Genomic DNA, 27,900 nt, shown 5'->3' on the forward strand with positions numbered 1-27,900 from the left:
TACTTTCTTTAGTTCTGTCTCTAAATTTCATTACGGTCCGGTTCCGCGGTTTTAAGCTGCTCTTTTTTTAGTACTATTTCTAAATTATTGTCGGATTTGTTGTACTTTTGGGTGGATTTGTCATAATTTACCCCGTTTACGACAAATTCACATAATGATCAAATCGAAAATCGGGTAATGATGGCTATGGCAAGTCATTAGGATATATTCCACCTTAAGGACCATAAGGATGAATTTCACAGAATTTACCCTGTTTTTCTAGAATTCGCTGATCAAATGGAAAAACCAGGTAAAGGGGATGGCATATGGAAACTTAGCGTGTTAGCCACTTACGGATGAATTCGTAGAATTTATCCCGTTTTTCTAGAATTCATAAAAAAATGGAAAATCGGGTTAAAGATTGGCAATGGCAACTAGTGATCTAATTAATTCGGAGGATGAAAGCGTAGACTTCACCCCGTTTTTTGTCAAATTCACTGAAAAAAAAAATTGGAAATTGGGGATAAAGATAGCATGTGGGCACTTCGGGTATTATTCGCCTGTAACATGAAGGCTCAGAATTTACCCCGTTTTTCTCGAATTCGATCGGTGATCAAATGGAAAATCGGGGTAAAGATGGCATATGGGAACTTAGCGTGTTAGCCACTTGCGGTTGAATTCGAAGAATTAATCCCGTTTCCCCTAAATTCATTGAAAAAAGAAATGGAAAATCGGATTGAAGACTGGATATAGCAACTTGGGAACTATTTCATCAGGGAGGATGGATTCTTGGATTTTACCCCGTTTTCCTAGAATTTGTTGAAAAAAATTGAAAATTGAAAGATATCGTATGGGAACTTCGGGTTTTATCCACTTGTGGTATGAATGCCCAGAATTTACCGCTTTTTTCTGAAATTCACTGATCAAATGGAAATTTGGGGTGACGATGGCATATGGAAACCTAGGGTACTAGCCACTTGTGGGCGGAATTCTCAAAATTAATCCCGTTTTTCTACAATTCATTGAAAGAAAAAATGGAAAATCGGGCTAACGATTGGCTATGGCAACTTGGGATCTATTTAATTCGGAGGATAAACTCTTAGCCTTCACCCTTTTTTTGTCAAATTCACTGAAAAAAAAAGCATGGAAATTCGGGGTAAAGATAGCATATGGGAACCTCTGGTATTATTCACTTGTAGCATGAAGGCTCAGAATTCACCCCGTTTTTCTCGAATTAGCTGATCAAATGGGAAATCGGGGTAAAGATGGCATATGGGAACTTATGGGAAATCGGGTTAGGGATTGGCTATGGCAACTTGGGATCTATTAATTCGGAGAATGAACTCTTAGATTTTACCCCGTTTTTTGTCAAATTCACTGAAAATAAAATATGGAAATTCGGGCATATGGGAACCTCGGGTATTATTCACTTGTAACATGAAGGCTCAGAATTTACCCCATTTTTCTCGAATTCGCTGATCAAATGGGAAATCGGGGTAAAGATCATCATATGGGAGCTTAGCGTGTTACCTAGTTGCGGATGAATTCGTAGAATTAATCCCGTTTCTCCAGAATTCATTGAAAAAAAAAAAAAAATGGAAAATCGGGTTGAAGCCTAGATAAGCAACTTGGAATCTTATTTCATTTGGAGGATGAATTCTTAGATTTTAACACGCACCAACGCACTCCAAACTAATAAGGGAATCGAAGCCACGAGGCATTGTCAAATTCTCGTCTTCCTAAGCTTTCCAACGTATCGAAGAAAATTTCGCCAATAATTCGCACTTAAAAACGCAACCAGAATCTTAATCTTTCACCAATCCGAAGTGTCCCAAACGACACCAAGGATAGCTCATGAAACAAGGATGTCCCGTGAAATTCTTAACCTTCGAGCGTGGAAATCTTAACGATTTTCTTACAATTAATATTTTTACATTGCATCCCTCCCCTAGTTGGGAAGTGACAAGCAAGAGACACGTCCACAACGCCTTTTGATTGGAAGAAATAAAACCACATTCTATTGGTTATTAGTTGTGAGGACATAACTGCAACGGAAGACACAACTGCAACGCTACAGAGATGATGCCAATAGGGCTCGCCATCTTGGACGTGAGAGTATTAGGACTGGACCGAGTTTCCATCTCTCCCCTTATTCAAGCGTAAATGTTTGTGTCCTCATCAGTTATTAAAAGTGTAGCGATTAGGAGTTTCTGGAGAATTTTACGATGGCGCTTTGTTCCTTTGGAGGGGTAAATGATCAGCGCGGTGCCTTGTCATGGGCTCTGCCGACTGGTTACACGCTGTCAAATGCTAGTTTGCTGTTTACTTATAAGCGAAAGAGAAGGAAATTGTCCGCCATCCCACAAAATTGACAAGGAGTAAGTGGGAGTGGGGGTTTCGTGAAATTATTTTACTGTTTTCTTACTAAATCATTTACTTTGTAATAATAATAATAATAATAATAATAATAATAATAATTTGATATTTATATTGCGCAAATTAACATGTGGATATGATCAAATGCGCATCACAACACTTTTCGGGGGACTTTGGCCGGACTGCATCAGCAGTTTACAAACAATCGAAGGAAACTTATTTGAAGATGCCCCCTCCCCCCAATTCCCAGTAAACAGGCCAGACCACATCACAGTAATCTCGTGAGTGGGTTCTTTAACGTCCCCTGCCTAACCAAATTAACTAATTACTAGATCCAGGAGACGGGACCTACGGTTTATTCCTCCTTATCCGAGAAGACTAGAATGTCTATCCATTTCTTGATATTATAGAAAGGTAGCGCATTCTCCTCAGTTATTTTAAGACCTTGAGTGTTGGTCCGGCCGGGGCTCGAACCATTGACCTCGACCTCCCGCACAACAGTCCAGCGCTCTAACCAATTGAGCTAACCGGAATTAGCCAATCTTGCCATACTTTCTATGCTTGAATCTGCCAGGTTGGTACCTGAGAATCACACAGTATTGGGCTTCGTTTCACTCCTCAACAGTTTCCGGGAAAATCTGAAATTCTCATCTTCATCAACGACTCGGAAGACAAATATGAAGAAACTTTTAGCATCAACACCGTCTATACGTAACACTCTGCATGTGCGAGGTATGGTTTGTTTCAATTCACTCAGTGTTCATGCTTGTTTCTTTCCGTGGCGTTTTTGTGATGAAAGACTTGGGCTTCAGTGTGACGTAATTCTACGGTTTTTGGTTTTCATTCATCTTGATTTCGTCCACCGAGTCTGTGTTCTCCGGAAAACTTTTCGGAGATCGGCGAGAACTTAATTAAATCACTGCCAATCCCACCGCAGCCCGCTTCAGTGGCTGCCAGCACGTCACCTTGTATATTGTCACCCAAAAGCCCTATTTCGATCACAAACCATTCTGTTGAAAAAAGGGTAAATAAACTTAAGAAGAATAAGACAGTTGGACCTGATGACATCTCGCCTAAACTTCTTAAATTGGCAGGAAAGGCTATTGTACCAACATTGGTCAACCTTTATACTTACAGCATTGAACAAAGAATTGTCTTTTCCTTATGGAAGACTGCCCGATTAACTCCGCTTTTCAAAAAGGATGATGAAATAGACTGCGGAAATTATCGACCTATCTCTCTTTTAAGCGTACCAAGCAAGATCCTGGAAGCAGAAATAAAAGATAGACTGGTGCAGCACGTTTCTGTCGACAATCCTTTAATCACAGAGAAGCAATGGGCTTACCGACGCGGCTACTCGACTGAGCTCTTCCTAGTACATCTGACAGAAATATGGAGGAGAGCGTTAGACTCTGGTAATGTTGTCGCAGTAGCCTTTGTGGACTTCAGAAAAGCGTTCGACAGCGTATTACACGAAATCTTGCTGAAGAAGCTGAAATATAATTTCGGTATCACGGGAGTGTTGCTAGATTGGATTAGGGACTACTTGAGGGGAAGAATGTAGTACACTGTGATTAATGGAGTCAAATCTGACATGTTACCAGTAACAAATTTTATACCACAGGGATCTGTTTTAGGCCCTATTTTGTTCACTTTGTTCACTAATGATCTGCCCGCCGCCATTACCACGGGATCCCTGTTCACGTACGCGGACGATACGTCAGCATCGGAGAGTCTGCAGACGCAGCGATTGCTTCCTTGAACTGTGCTTTGCAAGAGGTCTACAGGTGGTACCTAGAAAATCACTTAACACCTCACCCGGCTAAGAGCGAAGCCATGTTAATTAGTACACCAACCATTATAGGACCGCTACCTCCAATATTTTTGGGTAAGTCTGTTTTAGGTTATGTCAAAAATTAGCGTCTTCTTGGAATGATTGTAGATGACAAGCTAACCTGGATACCGCATATGCTAGAACTAAAAAAAAACTTTGCGAACAAAATAGACTTATTGAAGCGCTCGAGGTTCTTGCCCAAGAATGTCCTTTAAAGTTTTATTTTAGTGTAATATTACCTTCTGTGAAGTATGGTATTATATTATGGGGTTCGTGTACAAATTCGGATCTTCTGCACTCAATTGAGAAACTTCACTGTAGGGCTCTCGACGTTTCAGGATGGGATACGATCAATTTAGAATACAAATTTCAAATAGTTAACCTTTTTTACAGAGCAAGTAAAGTCTCACTACCTCAGTCTCTAATTAATAGCATATTCATAAGGCGGGAATGTAGCTACTCACTAAGAGACAAAAAGCAATAACCACACCTAGATTCAACACTAGATTACTAAAGGACTCTTTAGCATATAGAGGTTCGGTGCTATGGAACTATGTTAACCATCATGTCAAAAATGTAGGTAGTTCCGCCCTTAAGAATCTCAGGAGGCTACTTAGGAGAAACAATCACTTCACAAGCTTTACTTTTACTAGTTTATCAGGTTCGACGGCTAGGAATAGATTAACTGATTACAAGTACTTTTAAGTTGAGAGGAAATTGAATGTTTTATTGTATCATAGTTTCTTATTTACTTTGAAATGTGTCTTAGTATAATCATAAGTTAGCTAGATACTATTTTGTTAAGTACACGACCCCACAAGCTTTTTAGCTTTAATTCTTATCGTGTATAAATAAAGATTCTACTACTACTACTACTTAATACCAGCGGCTAGCGTTTTCGCCGGCTACTTTCAGCAGGCAAAGCAGTAAGATGCTTTTGTTGACCTCAAATAACTTTTAAACTGTGCTGGTTTTCTTTAAGACTAGCTGCGAAGAAAGCTTTTAAGAACACGCCCTGGTTTCCTTACTTTTTCAACCGGTTTCTTGCAGGCTCCACAAGAAACGTCTATTTTTATATGAAATGCCCCCAGGTGAAGATAGGAGACGCGTTAATTTTAGAACTGATAAGATACATATTTTAGTTGAATGGTTTGAACTCGAAAATATTTATTAATAAAGTAAACTTAATTGAAACAGCCTCCCATGCGTTCTTTCTGTCGAATAACTGAAATTCGGAGAGGTAATAATACCCAAACGATCGGCCTGAAAATGCTGATTAGCAAAGTTGCACCTTTTGAATAAAATGTAGATAGATAACTACATATCTGTCGCCCTAAAATGAATGCACACACAGGTATCTACGAGTTTTTTATATCAACTAAAAGTCCGTTTTGAAAATTCATTGAGTGTGCAGTCGTTTTGAGGCGACAGATATGTCAGTAGTTATCTATCTACAGGGCCGATCAACTCGAAGCTTCAACATCTCCTCCCGGCAATTAAACGTTTGAAGATTGGTTCGTTCAAATTTCCGCCACCATTGTCATTGCCCAAGAATGTTTACTACTCATTTGTTGGGACACCTACTGCCTCTCCTGCCACTCTCAATGTTGGTCTGTAAGATGGCATAGGAACTTTTGCGATTAACAACAATGGCCGTTTTCACACTAGGGGACGGACAAATCGTCTGGCATTTGTTCGTCGAATTTGAATTCGAGAAGGCCATATGCCGAAAAGTTGTCCGTCTTTCGAGCGCAAAGAGAACAGGCACTAGGTCGTGTAGTAAAGCAAAAAGGCTGCTGCCATGTTGAAACTTCCCAAAAAACCTCGCTCTTTTGCTGGTCCCATTTCCTCGCGGCGAGAAAATCGAACATTTCACCGTCTGATATAAATTTAAGTCGTACTGTCGTCGACTTATTCGTCTCGACGGACAAATCGTCTTCAAAAAATCGTCTTTCCAGACGGCCAAATATCAGACGATTTGCTCGTCTAAGACGATTTGTCCGTCCAGACGGCTTGTCCGTCCTCTAGTGTGAAAACGGCCAATGAATAGGGAAGAAGGGTGACAGAACATCACATACGTTGCTTTGGAGAGGTGTCCTATTTAGTTATGCCTGGGACTGTAGCTTCTTGACCCTTTACACCCTAATATCAGTATGCATATTCTCCATACTGTTCTCTATACATTTCGTAAGGCGCTGACAAGGAGAATTTGTTTCCTTTATTCTTGTGACCTTATTATGTGATGAGGAGAAATTAGATGTTAGTCACTCTTGCGGGTCAAAGGTTTAAAGAGCCGTTATTGTTTAGTTTGTCCTTCTAAGTAATTTCTAAAATTTAAAAAGAACATATACATAATATAGTATCAAACCGTTAGATAAAGACCGGCTTCACGTAACTCGTGCAATAATTAAAGAGGGCAAGAACGATAGCACTATTAGAAGACGCGCTTACAGGAAACTGGAAACTAACGTAGAAGCCATACCGTTACTAAAAAGTGGAAATTCTACAAACTTTCATCAGAAATTCTGCAAATTGAAAATTAGATTAGTTAAGAACAAAAGAAACAGTAGTAAATACACAATTCTACAAAGCAAAGAGATAGAGGCGATAGAATGGCAAACGCATTTGATGAAAAGTTGACCATTTATCGCTAATTTATTATTCGACCAGCATTAAATGAAACTGTGTTTAAAGTATTAAACTTCAAGAATAAACCGGACTTTCGTTATTTCTTTTGCCTTCCAAAACAAAATAAATTTCTAAATGCGTCCATCCGCAGCGGTGTAAATTCATGGCGATAGACTAGCATCCCGTGGAAGTTTTTAATGCAATTCACAACAAATAAATTGACAAAAAAATGCTTGTATTTTACTTGTTTATTGTGGTAACTTGTTTCAGTCGACAAAGAGATACTTCGATGGATGTCTTGAATTGTTCTTCGGGAGCTTTGGAAGTTGCAATGGTGTAAACTGAGTGGGGCCTGAAGAAATTGGTTGTAGTACATTTCACATGAAAACTCACAGAATTGCGGTATCAAAGGAATTTGCATTTCTCAACCGTTGGTCAACCTCGTGCCGTATCCAGTTTCTTCGTTTCCTGCTAAGTGACAGTGACGTCATCATTATCTTGAACATCGCTAGGTTCTGTATAAAAAAAGGTTGCTGTCAGTCTGGAGATACCTAGGCTCAAATATTGTCCGAAGCGCTCTAATTAAGATACCCCACCCATCTGTGCTCATAGGTAAGGGACTCAAAATGACCCAATTGATAGAGATTCTGTTGTGCTCTTCGTACTTCACTTTGTCGGATCGGCACGCCTATTAATCCTGGCAAGGGCATAACATTTTCTCCCATTATGTTAGAAACGTCAATCGCAGCCTCTGGCATGACTTCTAAATGGGCGTTTCCTAATTAAGTGGTTTAAAGCATTCAATCGTAAGTTGTAGACAAATGGAATTAAACTGAATTTTTTTAAAGCTTTCAGATCTGAAATAAAATTTTACCCCTAGTTATCTAAACCCACTATTGAATAAGTTCCACACCTTTGGCCCATAGTTCCAAGGCTCCGATTGAGTACAAATATCCCGCGATATTGTACAGTTATTGCCAACGGGTAGTTGATTATTTTCTATTGGAAAAAAAACTTGTTTGACATGTTGACCATCTTGCATGAGTTGTTTCAAAGAGGAAAAATGGACAATATTTTAGCAGTGTACTACATACAAAATAAAGCAGTTGGATGATTAACTTATTACCGGTATACGTTTTAGTGTGTAGCGTATCGGAGTATATTTACTCATTGTTTGTATTTTGATTCACCCTGCGCGCTCGTCAAAATATGACACAACTCGTGAAAGTACTCAGCGATACTACAAACCAAACCGTCTAAGAAGATTTATGTACTGTACAATAAAACTTAGTGTGATCATAAGGCTGTTTCGTTTTTGCTTTATCAAAATCCAAGGGAATTACAGATTATGATAACTTTGTCCAGCAATGGATTTCAGTTTTTGGAAAAAGAGCTAGTTGTTCCCTTGACCGGAAGTAAAGGGGTCTGAAAAGGACTGGCCCCTAAATAATAATTGAAAGAATGGTATACCAGTGTCAATCTATGACGCAAGATAGCTGACATGAAATACGCCTATCAGCGACGAGTGTAAGGCCACGTGGGCTCGGAAGATGACAAGGCGCGCTTTTCAAACCTTTCCATTCAGACAGCAACACGTGTAAAGATGGCAGACAGCATTAATCTTCCGAAAGAAGAAGCTAAGAAATACTTCTCCTTCAAGGCTCAGACGGTGGTGAAACCAAACAAAACTCACGAATTGGAAAGAAGAATGAGGAAAACTGGTAAATTACTATTTTTTTTTAAATAAGTTTTCCCTTGTATAAAAATGGAAACATAATTTCATAAATAAACGTGTTGTACGGAGGAACTTGTTCGCTCCGGAAAATTCATTTTTTACGCTAATAATAATAATCGCATTAACAAAGATTTAGTAATACATAGACAGGTAAAAACGAGCGATATAATATCCCGACGTTTCAGCGACTTCATGACGCCATTATCAAGGGTACAAATGAAAATAAAATTAACAAATGCGAGTTCAAGAGTTACAACTAATTTGCATTGGGGAGGTAGCTACATAAATACTTTAGCACGGATAAAATCCGTTTGCACATTCAAACTCGGTGTTGATTGTTTGATGTAAAGCATCTCGTTGACAAGACAATCGAGGTGCTGTCCCTGAGGACCTTCTTAGCTGTTTCAAAGTTCTCAAGAAGTGCATGAACAAATTCGATTGTCTTGTCAACGAGATGCTTTACATCAAACAATCAACACCGAGTTTGAATGTGCAAACGGATTCTATCCGTGCTAAAGTTTTCTGTAGCTACCTCCCCAATGCAAATTAATTGTAACTCTTGAACTCGCATTTGTTAATTTTATTTTCATTTGTACCCTTGATAATGGCGTCATGAAGTCGCCGAAACGTCGGGATATTATATCGCTCGTTTTTACCTGTCTATGTAATAAATATATCTTATTAACCAAGCGCTAGGGCCGTACTGGGAGAATATCGGCCCGACGTCTTGACAGTACGGACCGAGCGCCGAAATTCTTCCAGTACGGTCCTGGGCAAGCTTGGTTAATAAGAGATTTATTATACGACTGAAGTTCAAAGTGACACAAGTGCGGTATCATTCGGGACCATTCGGGACCATTCGGGACAGTGCCCGGTCCAATACCGAGAGAATAGTGACCGGCAATAGAGCATTTCGATTTGTTGATTTTACTCGGGCCCTCTGACTGCCCGAGTCGTATAATAATAATAATGATAATAATAATAATAATAATAATAATAATAATAATAATAATGATGATTATTATTATTATTATTATTATTATGTCGCAGAGAAATCAACTGAATGCTACATTCTAATCAGGCAGCACAGGGCGAAAACCGTAACCTGTGAGCCATGGAGTAAAAAAATGAATGTACATTAACTAATCCTAAAAAGCTTTTCCGTTGTGTCTACGGTCCTCCTTCTAACAGGAATTCAAACTGCCACCTTGAAAGTCCGGGCAATATTCAGCGTGCCCGAGAGCACTGCCCTCTGCATCTTTCGCAGTACGTTTGTGCTTCTGCCTCCCACCAGCTCGCGCATCATGACATCCAGCTCCCGTGACCACCCCACGAGGGCATCCATATTATTATTATTATCATTATCATTATCATTATCATTGTCATTGTCATTGTCATTGTCATTGTCATTGTCATTGTCATTGTCATTGTCATTGTCATTGTTCGGCCAAATGGATATGATCAAATGCGCATCACAACACTTTTCGGGGGACTTTGGCCGGACTGCATCAGCAGTTTACAAACAATCGAAGGAAACTTATTTGAAGATACCCCATCCCCCCAATTCCCAATAAACAGGCCAGACCACATCACAGCAATCTCGTGAGTGGGTTTTTTAACGTCTCCTGCCTAACCAAATTAACTAATTAATAGATGCAGGAGACGGGACCTACGGTTTATTCGTCCTTATCCAAGAAGACTAGAATGTCTATCCATTTGTTATAGAAAGGCAGCGCATTCTCCTCAGTTATTTTAAGACCTTGAGTGTTGGTCCGGCCGGGGCTCGAACCATCGACCTCGACCTCCCGCACAACAGTCCAGCGCTCTTACCAATTGAGCTAACCGGGAGGCGCTAGATGAAGGTTGGTTAAGACATTCTGTGAAACAGAAATGAGCTCATTTTAATTTCGGTTTTCGTTACAGAACTTACCCAAAGAATCGCTAACTTCTCGGCTTTCTTGCATTCGTCAAATGTAAATGTTGCAGCCGCGAAAGATGAGACACGCTACACAAAACATAAAAAGAGGTGAGTAATTATCCGTTGTTTCATACATCACAATAGAATTTTCAGCAACTCAAACAAGATGATTAAGACTTGAGAATAATTTATAGAATAATTTTATCAAAAGTTAAAAAACATCCAGAACACTTTCAGTCGGGAACGGCACCGGTTTGGCGCGAAAAACCCGTGCAGCATGTTTCCGAAACGTCTCCAACTTTTTACCCGAAAAATTGAATAATTTCATTTTTAAAAAAATTTGCTGAGTCAAACGAGGTATTTGACTGCAAAATAGGGCAAGAGTTCCATATAACCCCCTACATTAATTCTGCATTCCATTTCCTAAAGACTAAATATAAAGGTTTCTTTGCAACACTCTATGCATAATTATTGTCTGGGGTTATATGGAACTCTTGCCTAGTCCTTTTTGCGTTCTTTTTCCGTTCACATGTAAGTGAAAGTTATGTATTCGGCTTCTCCTTCAGATCTTTAAGCAACAAAGCACAGTCGTTAGGTAAAGATTTGAAACATCCACTGGTCACTCATATTTTTCTTTTTTTTTAATTCTTTCATCCTGTTGCTTGTTAAATTTTTTTCGGACGCCTTGTTGTTTCTAAAACCGCTAATTCGGTCGATCTTCCCAGCCTCTTAAGTAAATCGCCACCGTTTTTAAAGTACCCCTTCAGACCTTTTTACTCACAAAAAAATATGTGGCAAGATTTCCGTATAACCCCATACTTCATTATGCATACAATTCTTGGATAAAAGAAAACAGAGGTAAAACAACAGATAACCTTCAGGAATTCGGCTTTGTTTTTGATTGGTATGGGGTGATACGGAAATCTTTCCAAATATGACTTGTTAGCGAAAAAATGAAAATATTTTTTGAAAATAGCCAACTCTTTTTCTTTGTTTTCGCTGAATGTTTGCTCAGATTTCTTCCTGTCGTTCATTTTCAGTCGGTTTTTCTCTACTTTAAAATTTTTTTTTTTGAAACGAGGGCATTCGCTAAGAATCAATTCGTCATAAATCAACCTTCGTAGGGCAAAAAAATTAATACAACTGACATATCCTCTAAAAACGTTGCGTTTTCTATTGGGGTAATCAAATATCCATAACCTTGTTAAGATAAAACAACAACAAACATATGAAACATATGTGTGAACTGCGGTTATGAGACGTATATGAGCACGATCCTTCGCAGTAAAGCACTATTTGAGCAATAGTGAAAATCAGACCTGAAAAAAATTTCAGGCCTGTACGGGATTCGAACCACTGACCTCTGCGATACTAGTGCAGCGCTCTACCAATTGAGCTAACAAGCCAACTGGGAGCAGGCCATCAAATTAATTCGACATAAACCCGTAGATGATAAATCAAACAACAACAAACATATGAAACATATGTGTGAACTGCGGTTATGAAAAGTATATGAGCACGATCCTTCGCAGTAAAGCACTATTTGAGCAATAGTGAAAATCAGACCTGAAAAAAATTTCAGGCCTGTACGGGATTCGAACCACTGACCTCTGCGATACTAGTGCAGCGCTCTACCAATTGAGCTAAGAAGCCAACTGGGAGCAGGCCATCAAATTAATTCGACATAAACCCGTAGATGATAAATCAAACAACAACAAACATATGAAACATATGTGTGAACTGCGGTTATGAGACGTATATGAGCACGATCCTTCGCAGTAAAGCACTATTTGAGCAATAGTGAAAATCAGACCTGAAAAAAAAATTTCAGGCCTGTACGGGATTCGAACCACTGACCTCTGCGATACTAGTGCAGCGCTCTACCAATTGAGCTAAGAAGCCAACTGGGAGCAGGCCATCAAATTAATTCGACATAAACCCGTAGATGATAAATCAAACAACAACAAACATATGAAACATATGTGTGAACTGCGGTTATGAGACGTATATGAGCACGATCCTTCGCAGTAAAGCACTATTTGAGCAATAGTGAAAATCAGACCTGAAAAAATTGATGGCCTGCTCCCAGTTGGCTTGTTAGCTCAATTGGTAGAGCGCTGCACTAGTATCGCAGAGGTCAGTGGTTCGAATCCCGTACAGGCCTGAATTTTTTTTTCAGGTCTGATTTTCACTATTGCTCAAATAGTGCTTTACTGCGAAGGATCGTGCTCATATACGTCTTGTTAAGATAGTTACTATTCTTGTTTGAGGTTATGCTTTGGTCTTATCTGCACTCTGTGCATGGCTCCAGTGGTAATTTCTAGTATTTTTCAAGAGATACTTGTCTTTAAAACGGCTGTTTTGCGTTGCCAATTTATCATTCATTCATTGAAGCACATTTCAGACAGTCTGTCATTAATTAATACTTCCGTCCATGTTCAGTCCCCCTATTATTCATTCATTCATTCATCCACCATTCATATTTCACTCTTTCATACTTGCGTTAATTAATTCTTACATCCACTTCCTCATTAACACCATAAAGTATAAATAAATCATTAGTTGAATTTTTTTTTTCGTTTCAGTATTACCCTCTCCCTGCTGATTGCATCCAAGTTCGTTTTCTATCTGGTCCAGCCACCATACCACTAAAGCAAAAGTGTACCAGTTGGACTCTGGTGAGGACATTTTGGGAAGTGGGAAATTGGATTGTTGGAAGATGAGACCTAAGGTTTCTCTTCACTCCTTTTTGATTTCCACTACATCTTAGGATTTACTCACAGATGTTCAACTGGGAAAGAAGATACCGATGGAAGACAAATACAAACTGGTTAGCTCATTCCTTTATGGGTTGGCAGGGAGGGTTATAAGTTAGAGCTCTGGATGAACCTTGCATCAAATTTCGGCTCGAAGTCCATGGACTTCACATTCGGCTTAATCTAATGTAGTTAGGTTAGTTGGGTCCCCATGGGTTGGATGGGTCCTCCCTTAAGGTCTCTTCATTGGGTTCCTTTTCAGGTACTTTCGGTTTCGGTTCGGCATAGGTACTCGGTTTAGGTTCAGATAGGTTTCGGCTTTGGATCATACTTCCGCATCAACTTCAAGACAACAACTCTTCGACTGCTTCGACAGAAGCATTGAACTACAATGGCTCTTCTATGCTCATCACAAGCTTCTTCAGCGCTTAAGCTCCCACTTTGTTGTGCGCTGAAAAACTTTTCATTAAAGTTTCACTAGATAGCAGCCACACCAAGGACTGGCATCCAGTGAGACTCTCATCCAAATTATGCCTTAAAATTCATTATGGCAAAACCATTTTGGCCAAAAGGTTCAACCAGACATTTATTTGCTGTAAGTAACTGGAGATTTTTAAGCGACTCAGCAGGGGGAGTATGCCCATTTGCTACTTCTATCCTGTTTAATGGTTTAGCTCCAGTTGAGGCAGCCAGTCGAGGCTTCATTTAGTGGGAAGTAGGGGAAACACACACCACAGTCTAGGTCACAAAAAAAAAATTAAGCCAATTGTACATCTCATTATGATGGCCTGAAAGCTGTCAGTCAAAATTTCAGGCCACTGTTTTGTTTCAAGTTTACAACACAGGACAATTATCTTATTATGTCATCCAAAATTTGTAGAGAAAGCAGTTCATTGCCTAACATCACAAATCAGTCCTGAGGATGGATCAGCAGAGAGGATATAGCTTTTGAGTTAAAACATTGGCCAATATCGAACTTCAGCTTTTTTTAAACATACTTTAAGCCAATTTTCTTGACACTACAGCAAACCTGCTGTCAGCCAAATTTTTGTAAATAATATTGACTATGGAGCTATCATGGATAAGGTAAGTTCAGCAGGTATGTAAAAGCTTTCAATTAACTTCCTTCGGCTTTCCGGCACTTTTGAAACTCACGATTGTCATCATTTTCAGCTTTCAGTTTGAAATATAATTGGCATCCAATTAACTATGCTAATTACAGAGGCCTGGTAACAATAATCACTACTGTTAGCAGGCTGCATGTGATCCATATACTCTATCTGGGACACCCTGAGTGTTCCTTGCAGGTGTCAACATTTACTGACACAGAACACTAGAGGTTTCCTCAGATGCTAATGTTTTCACTTAGGAATGCGCATCCCATCCATAGACACAACTTAATATAGAAATGATGTAACATTTTAAAAATAGTAAATAAAAAAAGAAAAGCATGTGTCTGTGTCCATTTTTGTACAAATAAACAAAAAATAAAACAAACATTCTTTTTTCAGGACAAATTTTTACTTTTCGGCTCATAGTGTAAACTATGCAAAATACATACTGGATAAATCTACTAACTAAACAATTTTTTTTCAGGATGATAAGAAAAACATAGGTCACAGTGTAAACGTTTGAAAACAATAAAAACCATAAAGACCAGTGTCTGAGTAGTTTTTTTAAACATTAGATAAAACTAGTAACTGCTTCCTTTTTTTTTCAGGGCTGTTTCACTAAACATAATTTCAAATCTACTAACATTTTAATTTCAGGATATTTAGACTAGATTCATCATGTAAAAGTGGTCCAAAAACAATAAAACAAAAAAAAACCTGTGTGTGAGTCATTTCATCATAGTAAAAAAATTACTAACAAAGTTTACTTTTCAGGACATAGAAAGACTAGTAGTGTTTCATTTGAGCCTATTTCAGGAGCACATTTATCCAAGAATTATGCCTCTTTTGGGGCATTCCCACAACTACTAGCAAGGTGAGGCTTGACAATGATGTGTATTTGGGAGGAGGAGAAACCAGGTGAAGAGATGATTATTTTTAAGGGTGTTTATTGTTTCAATTGGTCTAAATTCTTGTGCAGCTGACTGCCAAGTAAGACTGGAAAAATATGACTTGTTGGAGAAAATGCTTATAGACTGAGAAAAAAATTCCTACTCTGTTTTTCACATACTAAAGTGAGCAAGATAAAGAATACAAATATGCCAAAAGTATATAACAGGTCAGACTACATGCCTATTTTTGTTTTCTCAGTAGCATATAAAATCCATAAGTACACAAAGGCACAACACTGTGTGGTCAAATTAAAGACACTGAAATCAAAAAAGGAACACAGGATCCTGATACTTGAAGTGATATTTAAATTTAGAGTAATTACTCAAACCAGTAGAAAAATAAGAAAATTAGACAACAGTATCTTAAAAAGAGAAAGGAAAACAATGGCTAGATCTTCATAAATTGAACAATCGACCAAAAACACTGTTTGTGCATAAGAGTTTTTGGATGTATGCAAAGAGGTCTGTTAACTATATTAATTTAGATTGCTTGAATTACTTGCTTTATTGAGAAGTGTGCAGTTATATTTTATAGCTTAAACCAGGAACTTGTGTGCTTACTATGGACATAGCTGCAGGTCTACAAAAGCAATCTCAACTATCGCACGTCACTCTGAACCAAGGGCCATTGAATAGCAACACACTCTTTTAAAACTATCCAAGTTGCATGCAACCATCGCTGCTCCTCTTGCAGAGATGACAACATGAACGACACATCCAACTGCACATATGGTCCTACAGCACACTTCAAAGATACTAATTGGCTGAGATGGTCACAACAAACCACCTGAAGGCTGCACATTGGAACCCACCTGCCAAAGAAAAGCACCAAGGTTCCTTACCACACAGCTGATCACAACAGGCAAACTGGCAAAAATGAGTAGCAGGAGAGCATTTCGCTTCCAATTTTACACATGACTTAACAAGCTAATTTGAAGTACAAAAGCCACTGAAGAGCAACACACTGTCCCACAACTCAGATGAGTGTAAGAGGTCACCCTGAGCCACAGAAAAATGACACACTTACAGGAATACACAGGTTCTATAGAAGAATACCAAAGTTCTTACCAATTTGCCACTGCAAAAGGCACCTGGAGGAATGCACCCTATGGGAGCACTTAACTTCTAAAAGATTACTCACCAAGCCAAGATAACTTGCTCCAAGAACTTCAAGAACATAAGCTTTCCAGCAAGACACTATTATTCATACATTTCACCACACCTGCCCAATAATCAAAAAGAGGAAAAATTAATAAAAAGCTTAAGCCTAATTCTTACAAGATATCAACTGCACTTTTGAGAATCTCGCATCCTGACTTCACAAGTTCCAATAAGTTGCAACAATAAGCCACAGAAGAGCATGGCACATCCTGCCACACAAATCCAACACACTCCATTCCAACTAAAACTTCATCCTTCTTACAAGATATCAACTGGAATCAATGAGAAGTACTTTTCAGAATCTTGAATCCTACCACACTGATCAAAACAACCCCCCTCTGAAGACTACAGGAACATATATGTTAATCACACATCCTCCTAAAATCCTAATCACACATCCTCCTTCGGCAGTCTAAATCCCACCGGGATCAATGAACGCTTTTCATTCCACTAATTTAGTCATGTTTTCTCGCTGCCATGTTCCCACCAATAACATAGCTCCATTTTCTGCCTTTAAAAGCACACACAACCCACAATTCCACTATTTGCTCCGATGAAGGGTTAACGCTCGAAACGTCAGCTTTTGTAATCGTTACGGTGGCCAATTTACCATTTCAACTTTGTTGATATTTCCAAATTATTTCGTTACCCCCACCGATGCAGCCCCAAACAGTTTCTTTAGAAACTATCAGCCTTTACTCCTAAAAAAAGATATCACTTCAACAATACTACTGACTTCACAAGCCCCAATAAGTTGCAACAACAAGCCACAGAAGAGCATGGCACATCCTGCCACACAAATCTAATTTGCTCTATTCCAACTAAAAAAGGCTTCACCCTTCTTACAAGATATCAACTGGAATCAATGAGAAGTACTTTTCAGAATCTTGAATCCAACCCCACTGATCAAAACAAACCCCCTCTGAAGGTTACAGGAACATGTATGTTAATCACACATCCTTCCAAACAGATGTCACTTCTGCAATACTACTGACTTCACAAGCCCCCAATAAGTTGCAACAACAAGCCACAGAAGAGCATGGCACATCCTGCCACACAAATCCAACCCACTCCCTTCCAACTAACAGAAAGCTTCATACACCCTTCTTACAAGATATCAACTGAAATCAATGAGAAGTACTATTGAGAATCTTAATCCAACCACACTCGTTTGATGAAAACAAACCCCTCTGAAGATTACAGGAACATATATGTTAATCACACATCCTTCCAAACAGATGTCACTTCTGCAATATTTCTCACTTCAAAAGCCCCAATAAGTTGTAACAACAAGCCACAGAAGAGCATGGCACATCCTGCTACTAAAAACCAAAACACTAAGAAAAAGCTTAAACCATCTTATGATATTAACTGGAAACCCATGAGTAGTACTTTTCAGAATCCCAAATCCTACCACACCGATAAAACAAACGCCCTCTGAAGACTACGTACAGGACCATAAATGTTAATCACACATCCTCCCAAACAGATGACACTTCTGCAGGCTGTACTACTGGCTTCACAAGCCCCAATAGCTTGAAACCAAAAGCTACAAAGCATGGGCATTGCACACCCTACCACGCAAATCCAACACACTCCATTCCAAGGTAATAGTCACTAAAGAACATCTTACTTCCTTCTACACAGTGGCAAGAAGCCACCTTGAATTAATGGCCACTCTAAATATTCATATTCATATTCAGACATCCTAATCCACAACCACAGCTCCAAACAATGCGGATGACAACAAACTTCCTTGAAGCAGTTACGATCATCAAATTTCTTAACACAAAGATGACAATAATGACAACCAGAAGCAAGAGTTAGTAAGGATCAGTTTCACTTCATGACAACCAGCCATCGTAAGGGTCACAGAAGACCATCACACTTCTTACTAAATCGATGACAACAAGCTATCTTGAGGTGAGGGCTACCACAGACCAAACAGATTCTAGACCAGCAAACTTCCTACAAAACAGATGAAAAGCAACATTGCAGCCATGTTTACTTAAAATCCATCATGATAATATATGACAACACACGAGATGCCACCTTCAACTACATGTCCACTCAACGCAATTCACTGCCTCCCACTGGTAAAGAAGTCAAAGATGACAGAAGACCATCAGAGTCACTACTTCACAGCTAAAGAACCATGTTAAACCATGAAGTTACCAAAGGCTTTCTCATGCACTCTTCTTTTAACACAAATTGAAGCAAAATACACAAGATCATTACAATTTTTAACATGCAGGTGAGGGCAACCAAGAGATGTCAGACTGTGCCTCATAGAACACAGGTGACAACCCAATTTAATTACAGCAACAGCAACTTGAGAACATCACCCTCACACTAATTCCTTTCTCATAGATAACATCAGGGCACCATAACACGAAGGCGACAGAGGAGCATCATTTTCACCACCACACTAATAGCAAACTATAGCTTGATCAAACGCAACTCAAAGCTTACTTGATTCTACAGAGATGATAAGTCAATTTGAAGCAAAGACAGAAATAAACAATCAAATCTTCTACCACAGTGATGAAAACAAGCACTTGAAGCAAAGACAACAGATGACTATCACCTTTACTTCAAAAACAATTAAAAGCCACTTTGTTGAAGACCATATTACAGTTATAAAACACAGAGATGACTAAGCACATTAAAGTAATGCGAACTGGAAACCATCCTGCATCTTTCATAGTAAAATCCATGTAACTTTAGGACCACAGAAGAGCAGCACTCTCCAAGGACACACAGATGACAACCAGCTTAAGTCGAATATGCATGCAAAGATAATCTTTCTTCCTCCAACACAGAACACATACGGCCATCTTGAAGTAAGGGTCACAGAAACAAACAAAACTATAAGATGAGAAAAACCCTTTCTACCACTAAGATGGCCACAGTGAAGCATTGCTTTCAAGACTAAGTAGATGACTCAACTTTCCATTATGAAGGGAAAAAAGAACAGAAGAGCATCAGACATCATCCCTTGGATTATAAGAACCCACCTTAAAGCAATTATGCCACAGAAACCCTCTCACTTCCTTGGTTTTCACCCATTTTCCGTGTTAGTTCTTCCTGCTTCTTTAGCCTTTCAGTGCACAAGTGTCTAGCTTCTTCAGTGGTTTTCCACCTGTTTTGCTGTACTGTTTTTGTCCACAAACCCTTAATCTAGCTCTCAGCATGGCATGATCAGTAACACAGTCCACTCCTCTCATTGCTCTGGTGTCCAATACATCCTTTGTGTCTCTCTCTTACCATGATGTAGTCTTACAAGTGTCAGCGCCTAAATCTTGGGTGTATCCATAACTTCTTGTGTGTCTTTGTGCTCAAATAAGGTTTGGCTACCACAAGGTTGAACTCTGAACATAGTACAAGTAGAAGTTCTCCATTAGCATTGCACTTGGTTACTCCATGACTGCCAAGCACTCCTTTCCATTTCTCAGTGTCTGAACCAACTCTAGCATTAATATCCCCCATGAGTATAATCAGCCAGTCATCAGACAGTACACACCCAGTTGTCTCGCATAAGTCACTATAGAATTCTTCCTTCACCTCCTCTGTGTTGTCATTGTTGGGGTATACACACTGAAAGTGGCATTACATTGCTATAGTGGGAGTCTCATATTGGTTCCTCGTCAAGCATTGCTGTTATCACCTTTGTAACCATAAAGCCTACTCCTGCTTCTCTCCTTCTTGAGTTGGTTTCCCACTCCAAAGAAAATGTACCTACAATCTACCAAGCTGTCATATCCAGGCAATCTTGTTTCCCTAAGCACAGGTGTGTCTACATTTAACCTGTTCATTTCCAAGGTCACTAGGGCAGTCTTCTCTCTGGGCACTGTGATGTTGGCCTGTCAAGAAGTGTGTGTGTATTCCATTCTTCTACACATAAGGCTGCTGTTTTCCTCGTCTTCTCCCTGCCTATTCCTAACATAGTTTTTGGAGTGAAAACAGATCAGCACAGACCATTTCAACCCAATCTACGTCTGAGCTGGCATAAGTAGTTTTCTGACTGACCATTTTGTGAAACTGCTTGCAACAGCAGCATATCATTGGCAGATATCAGTGTGATCAATAGCAAGGATAGGTCAAGACAAATTGACTCCAGTATCTGTTGCAGTAACTGACCAGATAATAGGTTTGTTGATCTCTGCTCTCTGCATAGTGTATGTCACAATGCACTGACTGGTAAAAGTCCCCCATAGACCTTGCAATAGATGTTTGCACTTCCTGAAATACATCTGAGTGGTCATCACTGTCAAGAAAGTGCTACCTGACATAACTCCTTTTCATCATACATGAGAGAGACTCTCAATTCCAAAGACCTGTCAATGCCAGAGAACTCAAAACCAACTGCTACTTCCTTTGTACAGGTTTACATTCAGAAATTCCATCTCTGCAAAGTTTCCTCAACAGCACCCCTATATGCAGTTGTCATTTTCTTGCAATCTGCTGTTTCTAACTTGCTGTCAGTAGGACTTCTAAATCCTTTAACAACTTCTCTTTTAGAGGGTACTCTACCTCTTTCTCTAGGTATACCTCTTACCTGTTCCAGAGTTCTATATTTGTTCTGTCATTTCTGTCTTGTATTGAGCAACAGAGAGTGAATGTTCTTTGATCCATAGAATGGGAACTTACTTTAACAAAGGTATTTAACTTTTAATGGGATTCAAACCCATGAAACACTGTCTTGCACTGAGTAACAGATAGTGATACTTTGGTCAGCGGAAAGGGAATTCACTTAAACAAAAGTATTCAAATCAAAAAAGGGATTCAAACCCATGAAAGACTGTTGTACTGAGCAACAGACAGTGAAAGTTCTGGGTAGGTAGAATATTAACTCACCTAAGCAAAAGCATTTAACTTTTAATTTTTAACGAGATTCAAACCCATGAATGACTGTCTTGCACTGCATAAAAGACAGAAAATTCTTTAGTCAGTAGAAAAGTCTCACTTTTGCAATCAAATCCATGAAACACTGTCTTTGCACAAGGTACTGGACAGTGAGAGTTCATTGGTCAGTAGAAAAGGAACTTTCTCTACCAAAGGCATCTAGCGCTTAATGGGGTTCAAACCCAAGAAGCACTTTATAGAACAGAGCAACAGATGATAAAAGTTCTTTGATTGATAGAAAAGGTACTCACTTTAGCAAAAGTATTTAAATCTTAATGGGATTCAAACCCATGAAACACTTTCTTTTACAGGGTAACAGACAGTGAAAGTGCTTTAATAGAAAAATGATGTAACTTAATCCATAAGCATTTTAAACTTAATGGGATTCAAACACATGAAAGTGACATTTTAAAGACTTTAAGTATGACAGTTGAGAAAGCATTGCAACAAAAAGTATTTTGTACAAATCACACAATGTGCTATAAGGTTTCTTCACAGTGGCTACGGATGAATGTGACGCAGTCAATCAGAATTCCCCAGATCAATCTTTGCTTGTTGCCAAATTGACCAAGAAAACTACCAGTACATATGCTGTCAGGGCCAGGGATAAAACAAGTACTAGACTAAGTGTACAACCTACATCCTGGACAAGCAAGCATAAGGTTGGTGATACTATCAAAAAGTTTTGAATTGCATGCATAATAGGAGTTGGAGGTAAACAAATTAAATTTGATCAGGATATCACTATGATAATCATAAACTGCGAGTTAAAATGAACAAGAAGGGAAGAAGTTTGAAACAGTTCACTGTAAATATTGTTTTTTAATTGAACTCAAGTTAATTCAGGATATACACTAATACATTTATTACTAATAAGAATTAAAACAATTTATTATTTATTTAAACAATTTATTCACATTTGTTTACTTTTGTTTAGTCCTCAGTTTCATAATTATGTACCTGGACAGTGTGTTCATTCATCTAAACGCTGGCTTGACAAAGGAAGATTGCTTGCATAGCTGGTTAAACAAACCTGTAGGGATAATAAGACACCCCTGGTTATGACTTTAAATGTAAGAAAAACAATTTAAAATGACTAAATAAAGGCTAAGAATAGTGGTTCACAAGTAGAAAAAGGAATAAGGCCTATTGATTCAAGCCCTCAGTTTCAAGTATGTGGAGTGTGATTGAATCTAGATGCCATGATGACTTTTACCTATCACACTAAAACAAACTAGACATCATGCTGGGAACCTGATGCCAAAACACAACTTTATTTCTCTGAGTATACTGGCAAGCCTTTCTTTCAAATTTGTGAGCTACATATTAAAATGAGAGGAAAAGCATTCATAGAAATCTTTCAGTCGTAAATTTCTCTTTAATAGTACAGATCTATTAATATCTACCTGAGTTTTTTTGCTCATTTTCTTAAACAGAGGTATTGTTAAGTAGGTTACAAAAAACATGCATTTGTGGAAATTAATTTTTGGATTTGGTCATTAGTTTATTGATTTTCCACGAAAATGACAATATTCAAGTATGTAAATGAGTACTTCTGTGTTTTCAGGCATATGAAGACATCTACTACTGATAAAGGTTGAACTTTTAGAGGAAAGAAATTAGGTTGATTCAACTCTGTTATAAAGTTCAAGTTATGAAAATGGGTTAGGACTTCTTTGAGCAAGGATATATAGAAAAAACTTGAGTGAGACTACCAGATCTCATCAAATGAAAGTACATGTACAACTATGGAAAACTTTGAGACATTTCCCCAAAGTAACACTGCAGATGGAACTTTGTTAAGTTAATTTTAAAGTAACTATATTTAAGACACCTTAAAACCCCAAAGGTTGCACCATGGAACTGATCGGGGGTACACGGTCTCCATTTTCCCTTATGCAAGGGTTTTTAGGAGTTTACTGTGTCTGGCTTTGGTGCTTTAGGTTAATTTTACAGTTTACTGAAAATTTAGGCGCATATCTCCAAGGAGATCTCAACCAAAAAAAAAGCAAAAACAAAACTGCATTTTTAATAACAAGTAACAAGGGCTCAGATTGAAACAGCATATCTGGAGTTGTCAGTTTTTTCAGAGTTTGCCTTTTTTTTTTTTAAATTTTTATTTTCAGGACACCTCTCGTCACATTTTGTAGACTCTGAGTCAGGTATCAAATGAAAATTCTCTTTCTATCAAAGTTATTACTGATTTGAAATCAATAATTGTATTAAAGCTATCAATTTCAGAAATAGTCACCTGAGGATGACCATTTCAGAAATAATAGCATCAAAGCTAGCTATTAAGAAATAGTTGCTAAAGTATGACCATTTCAGAAATAACAGCATCAAAGCTACCAGCTATTTCAGAAATAATCACTTGAGTTCAACCATTTCAAAACGACAAGCCTTGGACATGAGTTTTTTAGAAAGCTTAATAAACTTAAAATGAAGCTATTTTGGCATAAAATAGCTTAAAAATTCGAAGAGAAGTTTCATTTAATGCTTTTACCCACATCTTCTGAATGTGATTAAATAGGTGTTCTGAAAAGAAAGATTAACTTGAATGCTGAGTTACATTCAATTTATATATCTACAGTTTGTTGTATAACACTACGCACATGTTGTTTAATCTGAGCCTTTGAAATCAGTCAGACTTGACTTTCATATAATTTGACTCTTACAATGAATATATGAAGTTCATATATTTTGAACTGCGGTTGTAGATATGTATGATGCATGATCCTCGCAGTAGAAAGCGCTATTTATGCAATAGCGAAAATCAGACCTGAAAAAAATCAGGCCTGTACGGGATTCGAACCACTGACCTCTGCAATACTAGTGCAGCGCTCTACCAATTGAGCTAACAAGCCAACTGGGAGCAGGCCGTTAAGTTGATTTGTAATAAACCCATGATGATAAATCAGATACAATGAATATATGAAGTTCATATATTTTGAACTGCAGTTGTAGATATGTATGATGCACGATCCTCGCAGTAGATTTGACTCTTAATAAGACAATGACACTTTAAATCAAAATACTTCAATACCAAACACTTTGAACTTGACACATTATGGACTCTCCTTAAATAAAAATGCTTAATTAACACTAACCCTTAACCAAAATAAGCAAGTAATACTCATTCAATTAATTGACTAAGGAAAAGTTCAAGATGTTTCAGTTCTGATAGCATCTAAATAATGATACAAAATGAAATGGTTCCATTAATTTACTCTTAGAATGAAGTCTGATGGTAAATAGTGTAGACATGTATATGTCATGTAGTGTTATATTAAATTCCTGTTATAGACTGATGAATTAAATTAAGGAAATGATAAGTAATAAGTAAATTTTGTAGTTGGTTCAAGAATACAATACTATGAGCCAATGAATAGTGGTCTAGTGTTATTCAAACCAATCTTCAACTCTTCCTTAAACATGATGCTTTGGAGCATTTTGAATTTTATACTTCTATCAATGATCTCTGGTGCAAGTTTTATGTCTACATCACAGTTTTAGCTCTGGTTGCAGAAAGTAATTGAGTTTTTTTTCTCAAGGTACATGTTCCCTATGACTTCAAAGTAAAGGTCATGTTGCCCCAATTTGGGTTGTACCCGAGTGAACTTGTCCTAAGTGTAATCACAACAACAATAAGCCTCGTGATCTTCCTGAATGGGTGAAAAAAGTGTATCTTAGCTTTTGGAGAGGTGGACCAATAGGAACACTAGAATCCTGTTTTTTGTTTTTGTTTTTTTTGTTTGTTTTTTGTTTTTCATATCAGAAGCAATGCATTAAGAAATTCACAATGACTGTTGTGCGGAAGGTCGAGGGTTTGAGCCCCGGCCGGACCAACACTCGTGGTTTTAAAATAACTGAAGAGAATGTGCTACCTTTCTATAATATCAAAAAATGGATAGACATTCTAGTCTTCTCGAATAAGGACGAATAAACCGTAGATCCCGTCTCCTGCATCTATTAATTAGTTAAAGCTGATAGTTTCTAAAGAAACTGTTTGGGGCTGTGTCAGTGGGGGTAACAAAATTTAAATATATCAACAAAGTTGATATATTTCAACTTTGCTGATATATTCAAATTATTTCGTTACCCCCACTGACGCAGCCCCAAACAGTTTCTTTTAAGAAACTATCAGCCTTTATTCATTTGTATTTTGATTGCTGCGACCACTAACTTTTGTCTTAACATTTTTCAATCCATAGCATTCAGATCAGTGGACCATGCCAAGCCTTATGAATTAGATAATTTGATTAGGCAGGGGACGTTAAAGAACTCACATTAAGAGATTACTATGAGGTGGTCTGGCCTGTTTACTGGGAATTGAGAGGAGGGGGAATCTGTTAAAAATCGCCTTTGTTGATTGTAAACTGCCACTGGAAGTCGCAGTCAGCTAAAAGTCCCCTGCACAGTGTTGTAGAGCGCCTTGAACCACAGGCACCCCAAGCTCTCTTTGAGAACCACACAAGGAACACAATTTGCATATCGATTTATAAGGATTTATATGGGATTTTCTACAAGATATCCATAGAGATAGTTAAAATTGAAAATATTAAATAAAAATGGCTTACCTTATTCCATACGTGTGTTGCTTGGTCCTGGTGTTGTTATTTTACCGATTTCACTTGATTTAAGCGGTTTTTTTTAATCCTGGTTTTCTCTTCTTAAAGAGAAGACAAGGCTGAACACTTCTGTCCAGACAGCCTCCCTAACGAAGTAAAAAATCCCAAGCTAAAATGTACCCATGGCCACAAATCCACCACAGAATTCAAGGGCAAAGGTTAACCTTTCATTTCGATTCTCTAGCCACACAATCTCAGCCCTGCGATCGACACCAGGCGGCTCTTCGTGTCCTCAGTGAAACGTTAAAACATTTGTAGCAATCCAAGTCCTTGTTAAACACGACACAACGACCGTTGAAATCGGCTTGGTAACCTCTTCATGTTGGCAAACCAAGACTCGTGGGGGTACTAGACCTCAACTTGTCAACAAAACTTCTTGTAAAATTCTCTCAGGTTTAGTACCCCTGCGAGTCTTGGTTTGCCAATATGACGAGGTTACCAAGCCAATTTCAATGGTCGTTGTGTCGTGCGTAAAAAGGACTCGGATGTCTACAAACGTTTAACATTTCACTGAGGACTCGAAGAGCCGCCTGGCGTCGATCGCAGGGCTGAGATTATGTGGCTAGAGAATCGAAATGAAAAGTCAACCTTTGCTGTTGAATTCTGCTGTGGATTTGTGGCCGTGGGTACATTTTAGCTCGGGATTTTTTACATCGTTCGGGAGGCTGTCTAGGCAGAAGTGTTCGGACTTGTCTTCTCTTTAAGAAGAGAAAACCAGGATTTAAAAAAACCCGCTTAAATCAAGTGAAATAGGTAAAATAACGACACCAGGAGCAAGCAACACACGTATGGAATAAGGTAAGCCAGTTAAAATTGAAAATATTAAATAAAAATATCTCTATGGCTATCTTGTAGAAAATCCCATACAAATCCTTATAAATCGATATGCAAATTGTGTTCCTTGTGTGGTTCTCAAAGAGAGCTTTGGCCGCCTGTGCTTGAACATAGGATAAGAGCGCTACAGAAGTAAAAGTTATTATTATTAATGACTTGGCTTGAATGGCAGGGGAACTTTCCTCCCCTTGGTATGGAACTTCCCTATCTCTGCCTCCTTTTTCAAGAAGCGAAATATTTTTGTAGCGACGAGTTTTGCATCACTTGAATTCCACCTATAAGACAGACACCCTTTCAAGGACAACACCTAAATTACTTTTCCTGCCCCTCCGGGCGTCGGTCTCACCTGCTTTACGGATCCCTAGCCATGATTGCAGTCGTATTTGTCTATTTTTTTAAACAACTTTAGAAGTGTCACAATCTAAAGGTGCGTGAGATGAAACGCGATTTACACCAGTGTAATAGACTCGATCCGCAGCAGTTCGGCCGGACACACCTGCCGCCATTTTAACGCAGCGCGCTTCACTCGCACGATCCCAGAAGCACACGCGGCTTTTTATTTATATTTTTTTATATTTTATTTTAGTATAATTTTAGAGCTAAGCAAAGAGTTTCCAGCAATCTGATTGGTCGAGCGGTTCCTTACATGACGCTATATAAACCGTCCCACGCGTTTTATATAAAATCTTAAAATAAAATGTTAATAAATGTTACTAAAATGTTATGATTTTAGACATTTCTCTGTTGTTCAGCTCTGAAATTATACTAACGCAATTATTCGCCTCAGGTTCGGTGAATATTGTCGAATAATCCCCTAGACTTCGTCTCGGAGATTATTCGACGATATTCACCGAACCTGGGGCGAATAATTGTTAAATATTATAATAGTAAATACAAATATTTTATTATCTATTTAGGTGTATATATTATTTTTTGGTAGCCATCAGGACTGGAGTTTTTGGGAGTGCTACTCTATTTTTATGACCAGCGAAGCCGTGAATGGAAAAAAACCTGCTATGCCGATAGTTTTCTGTAGGCTTTGCGGTTTTGCGTGCGCTAATCGAGCAGAAAAGTCGATTTTAAA

At 38.4% G+C, this 27,900-nt stretch overlaps 2 long non-coding RNA genes across 14 annotated transcripts; one reads left to right on the forward strand and one right to left on the reverse strand.

Moving 5' to 3' along the window:
* Positions 1–2,437: 2,437 nt before the first annotated feature.
* On the reverse strand, positions 2,438–27,727 carry LOC111332209 (uncharacterized). Of its 13 annotated transcripts, XR_015990759.1 has the most exons (8): positions 25,932–25,997; positions 22,315–22,387; positions 16,430–16,510; positions 15,850–16,100; positions 13,062–13,261; positions 10,483–10,557; positions 7,731–7,816; positions 2,438–7,332 (listed from the first exon to the last, which is right to left on the reverse strand). It is a non-coding gene; the product is annotated as an uncharacterized LOC111332209 (long non-coding RNA). The 13 variants fall into 13 exon arrangements; XR_015990765.1 differs by lacking the exon at positions 13,062–13,261; XR_015990768.1 differs by lacking the exon at positions 7,731–7,816 and having other exon boundaries at positions 6,771–7,332; positions 25,932–26,282.
* Positions 21,586–23,327, forward strand: LOC148725436 (uncharacterized). The gene is made up of 3 exons (XR_015990772.1): positions 21,586–22,016; positions 22,292–22,427; positions 22,922–23,327. It is a non-coding gene; the product is annotated as an uncharacterized LOC148725436 (long non-coding RNA).
* Positions 27,728–27,900: the final 173 nt, after the last annotated feature.

This window comes from Stylophora pistillata, chromosome 8, assembly GCF_964205215.1.
Source record: "Stylophora pistillata chromosome 8, jaStyPist1.2, whole genome shotgun sequence".
Classification (NCBI taxonomy): Eukaryota; Metazoa; Cnidaria; class Anthozoa; order Scleractinia; family Pocilloporidae; genus Stylophora; species Stylophora pistillata.